Here is a 16,903-nt window from a genome sequence, read left to right on the forward strand (position 1 = left end):
AGAACAAAGATCTGAAACCAGTCTGTCTGACTCTCTCTCTACATATATCTATCTATCTGGAGCCCTGGTGTTGCAGTGGTGAAGAGCTATGGTTACTAACCAAAAGGCTGGCAATTTGAATCCACCAGCAGCTCCTTGGAAACCCTATGGTGGCTACTCTGTCCTATAGGGTAGCTATGAGCTGGAATCAACTTGACAGCAACAGGTTTGGGTTTTTTTTTTTTTTTTAAACCTATCTATCTATCTATTTAGCAATCTATATATAGTGCTAAATCTAAATTCTAGAACAGCTGTCTGATGATGTTGAACTTTACTTGAGCCCTGTGACCTTGCAAACAGAGATGGTTAATTAAAGAAATATTTCTACCATTTGTGTTCCAGGAAAAGGAATGCTAGGAATAACCACCTTTCCCATGTGATTTCAATAACACTCATGGATGCCCCTTGTTTACGTATGACAAGACCAGGCACAGACCCTCCAGATTCTCTCTCTTTGCCTTATAAAATATTATTGAATTGTTTTTCCCCACTGATCAATAAGAACAAAGTGCTTGTGAACTGACTCGATCAAAATTTAGTAAAGCTTCTTTTTTTCCTCTAGGCCCCCAAACTTTGACCTACCCGCAGCCTGAGTCGGCATACAATCCCTCTTGAGGAGTTGCTTTTGAGAGTTAGCTGACTGCAACGATCATTCTCTAATCATTCCGTAATTAACTATCCAATCATACTACCCACTCCACCTTTTTTTTTTTCCTAGCCCTGTTTACCCTTCCATATAAAAGGAAATTCCTTTCTGCCTAACCTTTGAGATGTTTGCAGATTTTATGGTGGGAGTGTTCTCTTTATTGCAATAGTTCCCTTCCCCCTATTGTAATAGTCCTGTTCCCCTTCTTGCAATAATTCTTTCCAATAACATCTCTTCTTACCTAAATCTGGATTGTTTGTTTTTATTTGGCATGTCCAGTAGAAATATAATGCGAGTCACATATGTAATTTAAAATTTTCAAACTGTCACATTTTAAAAAAGTAAAACAATCGGGTAAAATTAATTTAATAACTTATTTTATTTAAGCTAATATGCCCAAAATATTATTATTTCAACATGTAATCAATATAAACATTATCAATGAGCTGTTTTACAGTCTTATTTTTATACTACATCTTTGAAATCTAGTTTGCAGTTCTACACTTAGGAACTATCTCAGTTAGTACTGGTCACATTTTAAGTGTGCAATACTTGGCTACTATGGGCAATGCAGGAGCATGAAGTTTCTTTTTGGTGCAGGTTCTCTTTGTCTGCTTCTCTCTAACATTTGTTTTTCTCACCTGGCTCAACATAGCTGCTTCCACTCTTCCTCTTCCTCTTTTTTTTCTTCTACTTCTTCATCTTTTTCTTCTTCTTCTCCCCTCCTCCTCCTTCTGTCTTTCTTCACCTACTTCACCTGTATATTATTTAGTTGCCAATGTCACTGAATTAGAAATATTTTCTCTTTTTCTAACTACATAAATATCTGAGTTTTTTGACATTAGAAAAGAACAAGAATAAAATTTAACACGTATGATTGCTTTCTAATCTCAGATTCTTTTGTCTCAAATAGGGAGAAAGTGACATTCCTTGCTCATTAAAAAAAACAAAAAACAAAACTACAGCTATTTAACCTATATACACATAAGTAATGAATGTAATAATCCCAAAATATCTCATAATTAGGCACATTCAGTGGGTTAAGTTGGGTGAGTATTTGGAATTTAATATTGTAGGGTGGTAAGCTGTAGGAGACTAGAAAGAAAGGGGGAACAGTTGTACTTAACGAAAATGTGTTGATTTAGGCTGTATCTGAAGTCATTGTGTCTTTGTCTCTTTAAAAAAGATCAGCTCTTCCCACGCAGGCCCTCAGCAAGGAAAAGGCCATGTTCAGTTCAAGCGCCAAGATTGTGAAGCCCAATGACTAAAAAGCCAGACGAATTCAAGTCTGGCATTTCTCAGGCGCTGCTTGAACTGGAGATGAGCTCAGACCTAAAGGCTCAGTTGAGGGAGCTGAACATAACTGCAGCCAAGGAAATTGAAATTGGTGGTGGTTGGAAAGCTATTATAATCTTTGTTCCCGTTCCTCAACTGAAGTCTTTCCAGAATATCCAAGTCAGGCTAGTATGTGAACTGGAGAAAAAGTTCAGTGGAAAGCACGTTGTCTTTATTGCTCAGAGGAGAATTCTGCCTAAACCAACTAGAAAAAGTCGAACAAAAAATAAGCAAAAGCGTCCCAGGAGCCATACTCTGACAGCCCTGCACGATGCAATCCTTGAAGACTTGGTCTTCCCAATAGAAATTGTTGGCAAGAGAATCCGTGTAAAACTGGATGGCAGCCGGCTTATAAAATTTCATTTGGACAAAGCACAGCAGAACAACGTGGAACACAAGGCTGAAACTTTTTCTGGTGTGTATAAGCAGCTCACAGGCAAGGATGTTAATTTTGAATTCCCAGAGTTTCAGTTGTAAACAAAAATGACTAAATAAAGAACCATTCACAATAAAAAAAAAAAATCATAAAAACAACACCTGATGCTTCAATATTCACATTTGAGTTCTGGCTCATCTGTGCAAACGAAACGCTAGCTTAGGATCTCCTGCTGTCGCTTGAGCACTTCTCTAGAGATTGCTTTGAAATATCACTACATACTCAGCCTTTGAGAAACTGAAATTGATTTGAGAAGGATTGCTGCTTCAGTGGTCCATGTTATTCAGCAAGTTTCCCCAAGTGCCCACCGTCATCACTAATGTGGCATTGTTCGCCGACTGAACACACAGGAGTTCTTTGCTTGACTCTCAAGCCACAAAGATGATAGATATGCAAGTGTCCAGGCATTCTTTCTCTAAGGTCGGGCTTAGCAAGCATGTTCCTATTTTGATTCTGCTTTATTTCCTCGTTTTCTTTTTCTCAGCTTCAGCTTTCATAAGCAATGTGAATTTCACATCTAACAGAAATTTAAAAAGAGTTAATTTCATCAACATTTATTCAGAACCTAGTGTGCGCCGGGCATTGTACTAAGCACTATATATTTATAACTGAAAAGAAAAACATAATCAGCGCCACCATAGAGTTGTTTTTAAAGAACTGTGGGCATATCAATGAGGGAGAGATTATTTCCGCAGAGTGGGAGGAAGATGGGAAGAAACCAGAGCATGGTAGCTGCAATTTAATTTGATACTCTCATTTGGGTGTTTTTTATTTCCACAATCAGGACAACCTTATGAAGTAAGTACTTAAAAAAAACAAAAAACTGAGATCATGCTGGTCAGAAAAGGAGAGGTAGCAGTAGAGGAATAGCACCAGCAAGGGTCATGATGTGTTCAAGGTGAGTAGCTAGGGGCTAGGATGGAGTAATCAAAGCAACAGATGCTTGTAAAATTGTAAATTGTGGTTAGGTTGTGAGTCATCTGGTAAACCAGATTAAGGCATTTGCAATTTTTATTTTTTGTAATCAATAGGGAATCAAAAAGATTGTTAAGATAATGACAGGATGTGGTCTATGATTTACAATTGTGATTTTGGAGATATGTGGAGGATGGTTTGAAAAGGGATACTGATACAATATATAGAAGATAATTTAATTTGGACATTTGCAAATGTGCCTTTTTTAATGCCACCTTTTCTGACACGTAGCTGTTATTTTAATTTTGAAGTTCCCTGCCCAGGTGACTTCGTTTGTTAACGGGCAGGTGCTTTGTGTTCACTTATGTGGAACTGTCCATGTCAAAGGGAATCTGGATGTGACCCATGATTCCTCTTTTTCTGGGGCTGACCACTATGGGGAATCTCAGAGAGAAGGGCCATAATAAGCCCTGCCAAATCATACTGTACCCTGGAGAGTTTTGCAAATTTATGCCAGTGAGTTTGAAAGCCTGGGTCCTGTTCCGGAGTGATAAACTTATCCTTGAAGCAGGAAACTTGATTATCATTACTATTGTGGCATACCTAATCAGTGCAGGAGGATTACCTTTGATAGGTAAATAAAAACAAACAAACAATATAACCAATAACCATTAAAGATAATCTCCTTGAATATCCATGTATAAAATTTGTTATCTATGAGTCTGTAGTACAGTGTATAGACATGGAATAGACATACAGACACACAAACACACCAAAGATGAAGATGCTAGCCTGTATTTACTTAATAGAGACATAGTGAGATAGTGCAAACATAGGTACAGAGAGTGTGTTATATACCTATGAATATACCTACAGGGAGAAAGCATACACTCAGACACACATACTCCCTTGGAGTACAAAGAACATAGCCCAATATTTATTTAAAAATAAACAGGAATGAAGTGCCAATACATAATTCTACATGGACAAAACTTGAAAATATTTGCTAAATGAACAAAGTCAAATGTAAAGTCACATATTGCTTGATTCCATTTACAGAAAGATTAGTGGTTGCCAGGGGATGAGGGGGGGAGGGAAATGGGGATTAACTGCTTAATGGATATGGAAGTTTTTGGGGGTGTAATGAAAATGTTCTAAAATTAGATAGTGATGATGGTTGTGCGATATCATGAATATATGAAAAACCATTGAATTGCACACTTTCAAACGGTAAATTTTATGCTACATGAACTGTATCTCAATAAAAAAACAAGAAAGACAGAGAGAGTGAGACACACACACACACATCCATAGGTAGAGACGTAAACACAATGACCACACACACCCCACACACAGACGAAAAACAAACTTATACAGAGAAACATTCAGAGGAGACATACACAGAGACCAAAGGAGAGATGCACACCCACAGACATATACACAGAGGGACAGAAAGAAAAGAGTCAGTGAAAGAACTGACATCAGAGTTGAGGTGGGGATACAAAAGACTATATGGAAAAACAATGATAAACAAGAAGCTTAATTTTTAAATGAGATAATTAGGACATGATTGACCTGTCTCAAAAGGAGACATAGGCTACATGAAGTGACATTTATTAGACTGACACAATGACACAATGCAAATGTAACAATTATAAAAAATGCAAAATAGTATTTCAGTCATTTAAACATTTAATTATAGAATTAGAGAATATATGAGAGAGAATGACTGGAATTCGGAATATTGTAGTCATACAGATGTGTTTATCTTTTAAAATCTGTGATGTTACATTAACAGTAAATGATTAGTGGGTGACTATAGTATGGAAAGGAACAACATTTTTCAGGAATAAATTAAACAGTTTTTCTCTATATACTATTTGGCCTTGATTTTCTTACAGTGGAAAACAGCTTTATTATCTCAGTAGATGATAGTTTCCGGATAAAGGACTGTTCTAATAGTGCTATGACTTGCAGGCCTGCTATTAATTTTAATAAGAATTTAATAAGTGTGAAATCCTTTGGGAATTTATAACTGAAAGTTAGCAGATGTTCTGTGTGAGGACAATGTGGTTTAGGTGTAATTGAAAGCTGTTGTGTTGGTCTCACCTTTTTAAAAGGAGTTGAGTGTCCTGCTGATCTAAACCTAGTTTTTGACCATAGTTCGTGTTTGGTTTCCCTTTTTTTTTAATTCAAATTGTATGCTTTCCTATTTTTATGATGGAAACTTTTATTGGTTTAGAGCATATGCTGTCATTTCACCACTGAGTATCGCAACAAAGGAAGAAAAGCTTAAATCTTACATACCTACTGGGGTTGGAGGAAAATAACTCTTCTCTTGAGTTGTTTGACTTCACCTTATCTTTCCAAGGTTATGCACCTTACTACATTCTTGTAAGAATGCTTCCAGCAAAGTGCCTCCTTATTATGAATGAGGGCCTCTTATTGTTCACAGGAGTGCTGGAAACCACCTTTTTTCAGCTTCACTTCTTTTATCATCCTCTTTTATCTTGCTCACTTTCATCTTATGCTTTCTCTTTGGCTTGTAAAATGAGTAAGCTGCAAGCAAGGAGGGGTAAAGGCCATGACTTAGTGGCCAATGGAGGCTTCTATAAAGTTTAAATCTTTTGATGAAAGTTGAAAAGTAGAAATAAAGCTTCTGTCATTTCTATGAAAGAGATGAAAGAATGTTTGAAGGATAATATATATCCAATTAAACATATTAAAATTAATGTTTGAGAATTTGATACATTTGTTGATTTTCAGGATGAACATTTTGATAGAAGGAAATGGGAGAAAACTCAACTGACCCTATCCTTTAGGGACCAAGGACTCTCACTAATGAGGAGAAGGGCTTTGTTTTGGAGCATCCCTCTTAATTCAAGAGGCTATATTAGCCATGAAGTAACAGGGACATGGAAATGTATGTTGAATAGGTGTATGTTGAAGAAAATTGGTTACCCACAGGAGTTTGTTGTTGTTAGTTATTGTCTAGTCAGCTCTGACTCATGGTGACCTTATGTATAAAAGAATGAAACATTTCCCAGTCCTGTGCCATCTTTATAATCCTTGGTACATTGGAGTTCATTGTTGTGCCTATCGTGTCAATCCAGATCATTGAGGTAATTTTTGCTGACCAGCTACTTTACTAAACATGATGTTCTTTTCTAGCTATTGGTCTTTCCTGATGACGTGTCCAAAGTAAGGGCGCTAAAGGCTCACCATCCTTGATTCTACGGAACGTTATGGTTGTATTTCTTCTAAGACTGATTGTTTTGTTCCTGTGGCAGTCCATGGTATCTTCAATACTCTTTGCCAACACCATGATTAGAACACATCAACTCTTCTGTCTTTTTCATCGTCCAGCTTTCACATGCATATTAGGCAATTGAAAAGAACATGACTTAGGTCAGGCACACCTTAGTCATCTTTGCTTTTTAAAACCTTAAAGAGTTTTTTTTCCCCTCAGCAGATTTTCCCAATGCAATGTGTCATTTGATTTCTCGATGGCTGCTTCCATGGACATTGATTATTGATCCAAGTAGAATGAAATTATTAAGAATTTCAATTTTTTTCTTCATTTATCATGATGTTGTTTATTGGTCCAATTGTGAGAATTTTCATTTCTTCATCTTCAGATGCAATCCATACTGAAGGCTTGTAGTCTTGGACCATCAGTAAGTGCTTTAAGTTGTCTTCATTTTCAGCAAGCAAGGTTGTGTCATCTCCATATCACAGGTTGTTAATGAGTCTTCCTCCAATCTTAATCTGATGTTCGTCTTCATACAGTCCACCTTCTAAGATTAAATGACAAGATGTGTAAAGCAGCTGTGTGATAGCTACTGAATTATTAACTGCCAGAGGTTAACTTTCAACCTCTTTGATCCACAGTGTGTGACACCAGCCACTTTCTGACTTTCCTTGCTTATCTCTTTTACACTCCTAATTCTCTTCTTGACTCTCTCACTATATTTTTATAGTTTTCTTCTTAGGCTACTCTTCCTCCATCTGATCTTTAAATGTACCTGTTTTGCTGATTTTGTATCTTGGTCCTGTTCTCTTCTCATGCTGTATACTCTCCCTGGATAATATGGTTTTTGGGGACACACAGACTTATGGTCTCCAAATGTCATGGGCCACTTTTATTTATGGTTTTAATGTACATGTATATATTTATGATGTCTAACTTTCCTTCTGAACCTCAGATTTCTTCTGAACTACCTCACCTTACTGAATGTTCCATCAGCATGTTGTACAACTATCTTTAATTGTTTAAATTTTATGTACTGGGTACTTACCTTAAATACACGTTCAGAATGAAAATTATGTATTTAACTTCACCTTCAGCCTACTACCAGCTTATTTTTCATCAAAATATTTCTACTTTCTGAACCCAGAAACCTAGGAAACACACTAAATGATTCCGTTTCCCTTTTGGTCAAAATGATCTCAGTGTTCTGCTGGTTCAAACACTCTCTCATCTCTTACCTCCATATTGCCCTTTTTCATTCATTTTCTTGGGCAAATGTCTGATAAATTTATATCTGTATTATTTAAGTAACTTCCTAATTTCCCTTTTCCTAATCTACCTTCTACCCAGAATGACCTTTTATTATTGCTAATATGACTATGTCATTCTCAAGTTTAAAATATTTTAATGACATATAACTTGAAGACTACAGTCCAAACTCCTCCTTGAAAGCTAATCTTTTTATGATAGGCTTCTCTTTGCTACTTCTCCTCCTCGGACCTTGAGTCATAACCCTAACGATTATCTCATAGTTTCTCAAATAGGTTATTTTTCCTCTTATGCTCCTCCCTTTGCAAATGCTGTTTCTCGATCTTCTTTGTGAGTCTCCTATTATCTATTTTCAAGACTGAGCATCACCTCTCTCTAACATCCTCCCTGCCTTTTCCTCCCAGAATCATTCTTTTCCTTTATTTTACCACTATAGTAATTGTCAATTTGTTTAATCTCTCTCTGATTCCATTCCATACTGAATTATGAGTTTCTCAAGGCCAGGATTCTTGCCATATCAATAATGATAACAATAATAATGTTAGTCCTACTGGAGGATTTTGAGGATTGGAGTGACAGGATATGACTTATGATTGTAAAGGATCACTCTGGCAGCTCTGTGGGGGGCTAGAATATAAGACAAAAGTTCATCTCTTGCAGTGATCTAGGTAAGATATGATGTTGATTTCCATCAGAATGGTTGTGGGAGAGTTGGAGAGAATTCACTGATAGGATTTGCTGATGGATAAGTGCTATGAGGTATGAAAGAAAGAAATATATCAAGAAGTTTGGCCTGATCAAATAAATGGGGAGAGTGATCAGTTATCGAAATGAAGATCATAGAAGCAATGGGCTTTAGGGGCGTGTGAGAATCAGGAGCTGAGTTTTAACATGTTAAGTTTCAGGTACCTATCAGACATCTAAGTGGTGATGTAGAGTTGGTAGCTAAATATGTGAGTCTGGAATTCAGAATGGAGTAGTGGGATGGTATAAATTTGAGAATCATCGTATTGAAGGTATTTAAAACCATGAGGCAGGAGATTCATCTAGGGAATAAGAGTAAATGGAGAAGACAAGACCAAGGTTTGCTGACTTCAACATTTAGAGGTTATGGAGATGAGGAGAATCCAACAAGGGAATCTGAGAAGTGGGCAATGATGTAGATAGACTACCAAGAGAGACAGGAAGGAAAAAAAAAAAAGTGTATCAAGAAGGAAGTGATCAAATGCAAAATACTATTAATAAGTCAAGGTGAGAACTGATATTTGACCATAATTTTAAAATGAAACCATTCTATCATCTATCTATCTATCGATAGATGGATCAATCTATCACCTTTCTACTTATCCCAAGGGTGCATGCATTTGTGAAACTTGAGAAATACTCTAAATACTCTAAATCAAATACTAACAACAATGTAAGGTCCAGGAAATAAATGAGGCTCTCTGAATCAATCTCAGAATACATGTATGTTCATTATAAAGGACCTTCAGAGAAATCTGAAATGAAAGGTGACATGAGTGAAAGTAATGTCCACCCCAACTGTTTGAGTGAGAATTTAGCACATCTTCTAAAATTTTCTTTGCTAACAAGAAAGGGAGCTACTATTTCAAACCCCTACAATGTAGCTCTTCTCTGAAGCCTTATTTAGAGTTTCTATAAAACAGTTAATTGTTGGGTGAAAGAAGCCGGAAGAAGTTTGTTTGACATGATTAGGAATGGTAGGGTGGATTTGAGTAACATCCGATATTCACTGGCACTCTTTGAACATGCATGCATAATGACACTTTTTCAAAAGGTTAATGTATGTATTATGTAAGCATGGCTTACTTTAAAGCTGTGCAAATTTTCCTCATGAAATAAAAAAGAAAGTCAGCTTCTTTTCTATCAATACTGAATGTAAAAATTCTAATACAAAGCAGTTGCAATGCAAATAAAATATATTTAAAAAAATTTTTTAACTATTAAGAGTAGAATCATCCTTTAAAAAAAACTTAGGAGTTGTTGAGCTCATTGTCCTTCAATTTATAATATCAAATTTCTTTAAAAATAAGCAACATATTAAAATGGTTAAAAATTCATATGGCATGAAATGGGAGATATTTTCTCTCTCACTCTTGTCCCCTACCTTCTCAGTTTCTCCTCCCAAGCGACAAACAAAATTACTGTTAAATTGAAGTATTTATGTTTTTGTTAAAAGTTATTTGTTCAGTGACTTCCATATACAAGATGCTGTGTTAGGTGCTACCTTAAAGGAGTTTGGGAAAATCTGAATCTGTTTCACATAGCTCTTAACAATATGCTGACAGTACCAGAAGGGGACAGCTAAAGCTGTCCAGTACCACAGCAACAATGTGGGGTAGCCCTGAAGAAGAGTAGTAAAGGGTAATTTTCCCAGTGAGAAGAACTCAAGCCTGGAAAGTGAAATAGCCAGAAGTGTAGATATAGACTTTTTATAGTCAGTGGCTATTGGTCATATTAGGTGGTCAGAAACATAGAAGGATCACAATTAGAAAATTGGAGACAGAGTGCTTTGGGGAAAAGGTATGTTGATAGACTTCTCTGAGTGAGCATGGAGTGTTAAGTCATTTGTATCCCATATGAATGTTCATCAGACAGGCAACTTCAGCAGTGGAGGATCTTCATAATAATGTAGGTGAGATGAAACATTCTATCTCCAGCCACTAACCCAATGGGATCACAAATTATCCACGGTGTCAGAAATGGACGTTATACATGGCTTCTGCAAATGGACTTTCAATCACAAAGGGCAAACTGGTTACAGTCATTGTTGAGTTCCTAATCTGTCAACAGCTGAGGTCCACACTGAGTCCCCAGTATGGGACCATAATGTGGGGCAATCAACCAGTCACCTGTGGCAGATTGATTACATTTAGACCACTCTGATCAGGGAAGAAGCAATGATTTGTTCTCATTGGAATAGATATTACTCTGGATATGGATTTGCCTTCCCTTTTCTCAATGTTTCTTCAAAAACTACCATACATGGGACATACAGATAACTTAGTCTCTGTAATGATATTCCCCATACCGTTTCTTTTGATGAAGGGACCAATGCGATAGCAAATGGAGTGTGGCAATGGGCTAATGATTATAGAATCGCTGGTCTTAACATAGTCTCCATTACCCTGAAGCATCTGGTTTGATAGATCTGTGGAATGGCATTTTAAAGACTCCTTTTTAGTGTCAGTTTGGGCAATACCTTGTAAGCTCAAGTAATGGCCACCAGAATGTTCTAAATCAGTCATCAGTATATGGTAGTGTTTCTTCATAACCAGGATTCATAGGTATGGGGATTAAGGTGTGGAAATGGGAGTGATTTTTCTCACTGTTACTTCTAGGGACCCAGTAGTAAAGTTTTTGCTTCTCTCCCCTTAACTTTGGGCTCTGCTAGTCTAGAGGTCTTAGTTCCCAGGAGAGAAATGCATCCTCTATGGGCTACAGGAATGGTTCTATTAAACTTGAAATTGAGACTGCCCCTGGACTTCTCATATCTGTGGATCAACAGACAGATACGGGCTACTGTAATGGCTATGGTGATTGATCCTATCAAGGGGAAAATTGGGTTGCTATTGAACAATGGGTTAAGGAGGAATATTTCTGGAATGTAGGAGATCCTCTGGGACACTTCTTAGTATTTTCAATTGCCATGATTAAAATCAATGGAAAAAAAAAAATACAACGACCCAATACAGACAGGATGAGTAATAGATCAGATCATTCAACAAGGAAGATTTGGGGCACCATACCAGACATGGTGCTTGTTGAAGTCAAAGGACACATGAAATAGGTAGTGAAAGAAAGATATTATGCATACCAGCTGTGGCCATACACCCAGATGCAGAAATGAAGACTGTAATAATGACAAGAATTTTTTCATTATTTTATATAAGTGTATTTGTGTATATTTCAATCATTTTTTTCCTTCCTTCTCCTATTCCCCTACCATTTAACATAACATGTGATAATTACAGCTAACCTCAAATATTAGTATTTAAGTTACACAGATGAAAATGACTTAGCTTGAAGATAAATGAACATCATCCAAAGATGGATACAGTGACTTTGTATTTTCTGGGGGAGAAAGTTAGCATATTTTTGGTTGTGCAAAGGATAATTGTACCATGTTAGATGAAAGCATGATTTTGATATTGTTTTTCTTTGGAAGTTAAGTATGGTAAAAGAGATGTATACGATGCCAAGTTGATAAAGTGTGGACTGTGAGTGGTTTTGTATTGTGTACACGTAGATAATCTGGGACTACTCTTCCAGAATTCTCTTCTCTTTATGGTTCTGGGTTGGGGTTGACCACAAGAGAAATTTGTCTGAAATTTGGAAGGTTGAAGAGAAGCAGCAGTCATGTTTACACTCAAAAGTTGATTTAGTGTCAGGCACAGTCAACACCTCATCATGCATGCTGTTGTGAATCTGCTGGCTCAACTCCAGGTCTTGCTGGATTTCCTCGTTTAGCTTCATCAAATCCTGAGTAGGGTTCACTACAGTTCCATGACAAAATGCACCATATCTCCTGCAAGAAACCTGTTACAAACAGTGAAGTCGGAGGCCAACAGGCCTGGAGGTGGTTTGAGACCAGCACATTTTCTAGTAAGAGGCAGATGAGGATTTGTTTATCCTTGTAGGTACTAGCTCATTCTCATAGATTCCAGTTTGCCCTTGATGTCCCCCTATTCATATTTATCTTCCCCTCCTGAATACTGGCCCAGCTTAATTCAGGCCCAACACCACATGTTGGGGCAACAGATCAGTCTGTAGTAAATAAATCTCCAGAATAAAGTCCTTATGTTACTCACAGAGGTTCTACTACTCTGATGGAGCATGGATGATAAATATACTAGTGAGAAAGATACATGAATATAAAAATACTAGAAAATAAGACAATATGTACATAGATATAACATATTCTGTTGTTGTTAGGTGCTATTGAGTGGTTTCCCACTCATAGTGACCCTATGTACAAGAGAACGAAACACTGCCTGATACTGTGCCATTGTCACAATCGTCATGCTTGAGTCCATTGTTGTAGCCACTGTGACAGCCCATCTTGTTGAGGGTCTTCCTCTTTTTCGCTGATCCTCTACTTTACAAACATGATGTCCTTCGCCAGGGACTGGTCCCTCCTGATAACATGTCCAAAGTTTGTGAGAAGAAATTTCGCCATCCTCACTTCTAAGAAGCATTCTAGCTGTACTTCTTCCAAGACAAATTTGTTCGTTGTTTCTGGCAGTCTATGTTACATTCAGTATTCTTCACCTACACCATAATTCAAAGGCATTAATTCTTCTACGGTCCTCCTGATTCATTGTCCAATTTTTGCATGCATATGAGGCAATTGAAAATACCATGACTTGAGTCAGGTGCACCTTAGTACTCAAAGTGATATCTTTGCCTTTTAACACTTTAAAGAGGTCTTTTGCAGCAGATTTGCCCAATACAATACGTCATTTGATTTCTTGAGAAAATTGGAATCACAGAAGACATACAGGAGAGACATGTCCTGAGGGTATTGAAAAAGACTTCATGGAGGAGGTGACATTTGATCTGAGCCTTGAAGAATGAATAGGATTTTTTACTGGCATCATGAAAGAACAAAAGGAAATAGAGATGAGAAAGTTGGTATCTAATGAACACTTACTGATCGCCAGGCCTTGGTACAATGGAAAACAAGACAGGCACAATTTCTGCTGTTTTAGAGTTTATAGTCTAGCAAGGATGACTCACATTGAGAATGTAATGCACTCCATCTAGTGAAGGATTCTAAGTATGTGCTGTATACTTTGCCTCTGATTTTAACTCAATGACCTTTGAATGACTAGCTGAATCTTGAATTCCCTAGTATTTTCCCAATATGGATAACTTTTGCAAGAAATTGCTAACAAGGTGTAAGGAAAAAGCCTCTAGGCTGTTGATTTATTCCCCTTGTTTCCCATTCTCACTGCCTGTACCAGCTGCTCTCTGCCATCTGTCTCTAACTATTCCACTGAAACAGCTGTTGCACAGGCCACCAAGGCTCTAATTGCCAAATCTCATAGAGACACGTTAGTCCTTATTTTATTTGACATTTCTTTGCCATTTGACATTGTGGCCATTCCCTTCTTCTTTAAATTCTCTCAGCCCTGACACTGTGCTCACTTGGTTTTCCTTCTATTGCTTTACTTTGTAATCTGCTCTATTTTTGCATTCAATATTTGTTCAGTGACATGGGAAAATTCCTAAAATGATCTGAAAGTCACCTTGTCATCCCTTTTCTCCATCATTCTGTACCTCCAATTGGTCCCCGAGTCTTGACAAAATAAACTGTTAAATTCCTTTGTGACTTGTGCCCTCTTATTCAGTTTGACTCTCCCTGACTTACATTAACACTACATGGTTTATACCTTGGCCATTGTGATAGCTTCCTCTCTTATCCCTGTCCTATTTTTGTCTTCCTTACACCCATACTTTCCATGGCCACCACGTATTTCTAAAATGCAAATTTGGTTGTATAACTATTATCCTTACTCTTCAGGACTTCAGGACAAGGACCAAACTTCTTAAAACGGCATAGAAAGACCTGCTCCATTTGGCACCTGACTGCCTCTCAATATTCAAATTCTAGTACATGCTCCTGACCCTCCAACTATGTTAAATATCTCAAAATTTCCCAAAGGTTCTACAAACTTTTTATCTCCCTAAAATAATTTTCTGCCTTCTTATCTACTTGGCTAAATCCTACTCTCCCTTTAATAATAAGTTATAGGGTTGTTCTATCATTTCTTCATTTAACCAAAATTAAATGACCCTGTGATGTGCCAGGTAGTTATGTCTCTCCTTCAGTTGCTCTTTATCCTTGGCTTCCATCCCCATTGCCTCCTGCTATCCACTGAAGAGCAGTGGATATCCACTGCCATCCATTGAGATTTGGGTTAGAGTCTTCTCTTTTGTAATTAGCATCCTGTACTCATCCATATCATTGCAATTAACTGTGTCTTAAGTGGTGTTTCCTTGTTTATCTTTCCTATTATTTTGGCACAGTAGTTAAGAACTACAGCTGCTAACCACAAAGGCTGGCAGTTCAAATCTACCAGCCACTCATTGGAAACCCTATGGATCAGTTCTACTCTGTCCTCTAAAGTCACTATGAGTCGGAATCAACTCGCTAGCAATTGAGCATTATTCTATGAGCGTGTTGATAACAGGAGTTGTATTTTTGTCTCTTTTTTTGTGATCTCATTACCTAGTATGGTTTCTTGGTATATAAAATATATATAATATAATATGATACAATTGACACAACAGCTGCAACAATGGACTCAAACATACCACTATCATGAATATGGCACAAGACTAGGCAACATTTCAGTCTGCTATACATAAGGTCTCTATGAGTTGGAGTTGACTTGATGACAACTAACAACAACAACACTATGATATGATAGGATAAAGCATATAAAATATTATAATCTCTCTTGAAAAAGTAATTAAAAAAACTCTCAACAACAAAAAAAAAGCCCTGGCCGAGATGGCTTCACTGGACAATTCTACCAAACATTCAGAGACGAGCTTACACCTGTACTGCTCAAACTATTTCAGAACATAGAAAGTAAGCGACACTTCGGAATTCATTCTTTGAAGCCAGCATAACCCTGACACCAAAATCAGGCAAAGACACCATATTATGGTTGAATTGTGTCCCCCCAAAAATGTGTGTATCAATTTGGCTGGGCCATGATTCCCAGAATTGTGTGTTTGGCCTCCATTTTGTGCTTTTAATTTTATGTTAAAGAGGATTAGGGTGTTGTAACACCACCCTTATCCAGGTCACATCCTTGATACAATGTAAGGGGAGTTTCCCTAGGGTGTGGCCTGCACCATCTTTTATCTTTTGTAAGAGATAAAAGGAAAGAGAAGCAAGCAGAGAATGGGGGACCTCATACCATCAAGAAAGCAGCGCTGAGAGCAGATCACGTCCTTTGGACTGGGGTCCTTGCACACAGAAGCTCCTAGTCCAGGGGAACACCAAAGAGAAGAAGGCCAACAGAGAGAAAAAGCCTTCCCCTGGAGCTGACGCCCTGAATTTGGACTTTTAGCCTACTTTGACTGTGAGGAAATAAACTTCTCTTCGTTAAAACCATCCACTTGTAGTATTTCTGTTATAGCAGCACTAGATAGCTAAGACACACCACAAGAAAAGAAAATTACAGACCAATATCTCTCATGAACATAGATGTAAAAATTCTCAACAGAATTCTAGCCGATAGAATTCAGCACCATATCAAAAAAATAATACGTCATGACCAAGTAGTATTCATGCCAGGTATGCAAGGGTGTTTCAACATTAGAAAATCACTCAACGTAATCCACCACATAAATAAAAGGAAAGAAAAGAACCATATGAACATCTCAATTGACACAGAAAAAACATTCAAGACATTCGACAAAGTCCAACACCCATTCCTGATAAAACTCTCAATAAAATAGGTATAGAAGGGAAATTTCTCAACATAATAAAGGGCATCTATGCAAAACCAACAGCCAACAACATTCTTAATGGACAGAGGCTGAAAACATGCCCCTTCAGAACAGGAACAAGACAAGGATACCCTTTATCATCACTCTTGTTTAACATTGGGCTGGAAGTCTTAGCTAGAGCAATAAGGCAAGAAAAAGGAATAAAGGGCATCCAAATTGGTAATGAAGAAATTAAACTGTCCCTATTTGTGGATGATATGCTACTATACATAGAAAACCCTAAAGACTCCATGAGAAAACTACTGGAACTAATAGAAAGATTCAGCAGAGTAGCAGGATACAAGATAAACATACAAAAATCAGTTGGATTCCTATACACCAGTAAGGAGAACGATGAAAAGGAAATCAGGAAATCAATACTATTTTCAATAGCCCCTAAAAAAATAAAATACTTAGGAGTAAATCTAACCAGGGATGTAAAAGACCTGTACAAAGAAAACTACAAAACACTACTGCAAGAAAC

At 37.3% G+C, this 16,903-nt stretch overlaps 1 pseudogene; it reads left to right on the forward strand.

The window, feature by feature from the left end:
- Nucleotides 1-1,869: 1,869 nt before the first annotated feature.
- On the forward strand, nt 1,870-2,528 carry LOC101345052 (40S ribosomal protein S7 pseudogene; annotated as a pseudogene).
- Nucleotides 2,529-16,903: the final 14,375 nt, after the last annotated feature.

Source organism: Trichechus manatus, unplaced genomic scaffold, assembly GCF_000243295.1.
Source record: "Trichechus manatus latirostris isolate Lorelei unplaced genomic scaffold, TriManLat1.0 scaffold00108, whole genome shotgun sequence".
In the NCBI taxonomy this organism is placed as follows: Eukaryota; Metazoa; Chordata; class Mammalia; order Sirenia; family Trichechidae; genus Trichechus; species Trichechus manatus.